General features: G+C 35.6%; 1 protein-coding gene and 1 long non-coding RNA gene across 11 annotated transcripts in view; one reads left to right on the top strand and one right to left on the bottom strand.

The window, feature by feature from the left end:
- Trps1 (transcriptional repressor GATA binding 1) overlaps nucleotides 1–3,208 on the top strand; it is a 226,489-nt gene that overhangs the window by 103,698 nt on the left and 119,583 nt on the right. The window lies entirely within an intron of this gene.
- LOC120093649 (uncharacterized) overlaps nucleotides 1–3,208 on the bottom strand; it is a 51,165-nt gene that overhangs the window by 37,215 nt on the left and 10,742 nt on the right. For both annotated transcript variants that reach the window (XR_005487105.2, XR_005487107.2), the window contains exon 3: nucleotides 2,698–2,925. This is a non-coding gene — a long non-coding RNA (uncharacterized LOC120093649). The remainder of the gene's footprint in view (nucleotides 1–2,697; nucleotides 2,926–3,208) is intronic.

Here is a 3,208-nt window from a genome sequence, read left to right as displayed (position 1 = left end):
CTGCTCCAAGAAATAAATAAATCATTTCAATATAAGAGCTTTAAAGACATAATATGTCTAATCAGGACATGAATATTTCGAAATGTCAGGAAATGAATTAGGTTTGGGTGAAAGGAAGGATTCCAAATTACATTTTGCCTGATAAATATTGCCACCATAAACAGTAAAAATAATGACAGTAATTAGTTAACATTACCAAACAAAGCGTGCATTTAAAATGAAACTGACCAGACATTTTTGTGTCATACTGACTGAGTGCAACACAGTCCATTCTCTGGCAAAGGAAGGACTCATTTGAATTGTAAATCGCTAACATGGTAAATTGTAGATTGCAATAGCAAGGCTGTGCTATGCTGTGATAAATTACAAGTGCAACATTGGCTAAGCTTCTGAAGCAACCTTATATTTCTGAACTACTTACTGTGCTATCACTGCTAATATCTTCCGCAGAGCCTGCATGCCATAGCACGTTGCTCTATCCATGGAAAAGGAATTCCAATGTATTGTGGCTATACCAAGGCTTTATGTGGCTCCTGTGACCTTTGACATGTGTTACCTATATCAGTCATTTTAGTATTTCTCATTTTGGGTTCTGCTCTGCGGTTATGTAGGTCTTGGCACAGATCATGTTTGAAAATTCACTTATTATAGTGTTATAATCAACAATGTCAAGTATATCTTAAAATGGAATGTGCTTCGGAACAAAAAGTCTCATCAGAATCATAAAATATGTCGTGATAAATGCACTCTTAGTCCTTCGTCTCATTCGGCAAAGGAGGATGTGAGATTGAATGAGGGCACTAAAGACTGGTTTCCAGACAGGAGGCAGCTATGTCCTGTGAGCCCTAAAGAGCTCTAGTGTTCTCAAGTGTCACACTTGACTTCTGCACCTACTTTGTTTTCCTAGTGGCCCAGTGTTCGTCTTAGAGCACAAATAAATTACTCAGAATGTGGGGAGCGGATTGACACGTAGAAGCTACTTTTTTAAAGTCTGTGCTGTTAGCATTCCGTTGTCATGGCATAGCCAGCAAAATTGGTTGGATTAGGATAAAGATTCATTATAGCTTTCTGTTCTTAAATAGGCCATGGTAAAAATTCATTAATGTATATTGAATGCATGAATGGTACAATTTCAGAGTTTGCGTTATGGTAAGAAAGAATGATGGATAGAAACACCATACAGGAATCAAAACCAAAAACAAACAAAACAAGAAACCTTCTAACTAGCTCCATTTTTTTGGTAGTATCTGGACCCCAGTTTCAATGTCCCTGGTACAGGGAGCCCTTCAGAGAGTAGGGTTCATTTTCTGCTGTAACCTATATACACATGCTCAGAAATGCTATTTGTCACCTGACTTGTTTGTTTACCAAGAATATAAGTTTATGGAGGATGTTCCAAATTTGTCCTGTCTTTATATTTGTGATCGTATTTCAGTATTAATGAATTAAATATTATATAAATGTAAGACATTTGATAACAGAAAGAAAATTCTTTAGTGACAAAAACGTCAAGGTTTTAGAAAGATTCAGTGAAAATGGGTAATGTTAATAATTATCAAACTAAAAAATTTGTATTTAGGTTAAAGATCACAATTTACTGTTTTTTTAAAGAAATATTCAAGAAAGTTGTTTAAGAAAGACAACTTGAAATAGACCTACTAATTCAGGTGGGCCAAAAATATATTTCTTAATATAATTAATTCCTATGCTAATGCATAAATCACTACAGCAGTGAATTAAAATGGATACCAGTGGATATGGGATCGTTTGTGGTTCCGAATTTACCCTTAGCTTTTAGTTAACCGACTCAATCAGAGAAATGTTGGTGTGGATTGTATAATGAATTATAAATAGGAGATCAAGACTGTGATACAAACTCCTTCTCAGTCCTTCAAGGTTATCACTTGATGCTGAGAACCTAACTGAAGTGTTTTGTCCCTGCTGTAATCCAGTCTATTGTGGTTTAGTTGTTGAATGCCTCCTATTAGAGAATTAAGAATTGTTAATAGTTTCTCTCATTTATTTTTTGTGTTATAGGAATACTTAACATAGCCCATAGTATTGAGCAATGCCTCACTGCATTTTTTCACTAACCACATCCTGGGTCCTCTTCTAATTGCAACATTTGTGCAGTGTAAAGTGTTGGTGATATTTAGGCTGTCCTTTTGCTGTTTTGTATAGAGAAACATTAGCCTTTTTAAAAATTTGATAGATTTTTAAAATCTTAGGAAAAAAAACTAGGTTCTGAATTGTAAATTCTTAGTGATGGCTGACCACCTGCAGAATAGAAGGGATCTTGCCATCAAGAGGTGGTATGTGGAGTGTGAAGGCTTCTCTTGCCAAGTGACACCTAAGTGCCTTTTGTTAGCATCCTGCTCTCTGCAAAGGCTCTGTAGGAAAACTCACTGGTGTTGGATGTGAGTTCATTGAGTCTCCCTAAGCATATAGCACAATCAGAAATGGCCAAAGGAGGGCATAGAGAGTTTGGAAGTGAGAACAAGTGAAATCAATGAAGCTCAAAGATTGAATTACAGTACAGGGTTGTTAGGGTACAAATTAGAATCGAATTGATCAAACTAATCATGAGCTGCTGATCTTTACTTGTAGCCATGTCAGGAGCCTTCTCTATAAACTTCACACTGAGACATAATTGTCTATTTGCTGACAGATCTATATATTTATTTGTGTTTTCAGTACCTTTGACAGTGCAAGTCCTCAAGAAAGATTGCCCAATGAAACTTCAAATCAGGAACTAGAAAACTTTTTTTAGGCCCCAACTTTTTGTCGAATGTAACAGGATATGATATTTTTAGTAATCTTAAAACAACTGCATGTATATCCATGTTTTCTAGTCCTTGTGGCTTCTTTTCATGCAAACTGGCACAGAAAGCGAATAATTTGTAGTTTTTGACGTTGTGTTGACAGCTGTTGAAAGATGTAAAAATTTAAATGCTTAAGAATGGAATTTAGACTCTAGATCTACTACTGCACACTTGCTCAGTGACCATAAACAACCATTATATTTTTCTGACCCTCAGATGGATCCCCTTTGATATAGGAATATTATTCTTGTTCCTACTAAGACCTAAAAAAAACCCCATCAGCAGAGGAGTTTAGAATGCCTTTGGCACCTAATGCATAATATATTCTACATAAAATTTCTGATTCTAAATATTTATCACAGACTAATGACTGTAGCTTGGAATAT

The sequence above is a fragment of the Rattus norvegicus genome, chromosome 7 (assembly GCF_036323735.1).
Source record: "Rattus norvegicus strain BN/NHsdMcwi chromosome 7, GRCr8, whole genome shotgun sequence".
Classification (NCBI taxonomy): domain Eukaryota; kingdom Metazoa; phylum Chordata; class Mammalia; order Rodentia; family Muridae; genus Rattus; species Rattus norvegicus.
The sequence above is the reverse complement of the archived record's forward strand: the minus strand, read 5'-3'. Positions and strand labels throughout refer to the sequence as shown.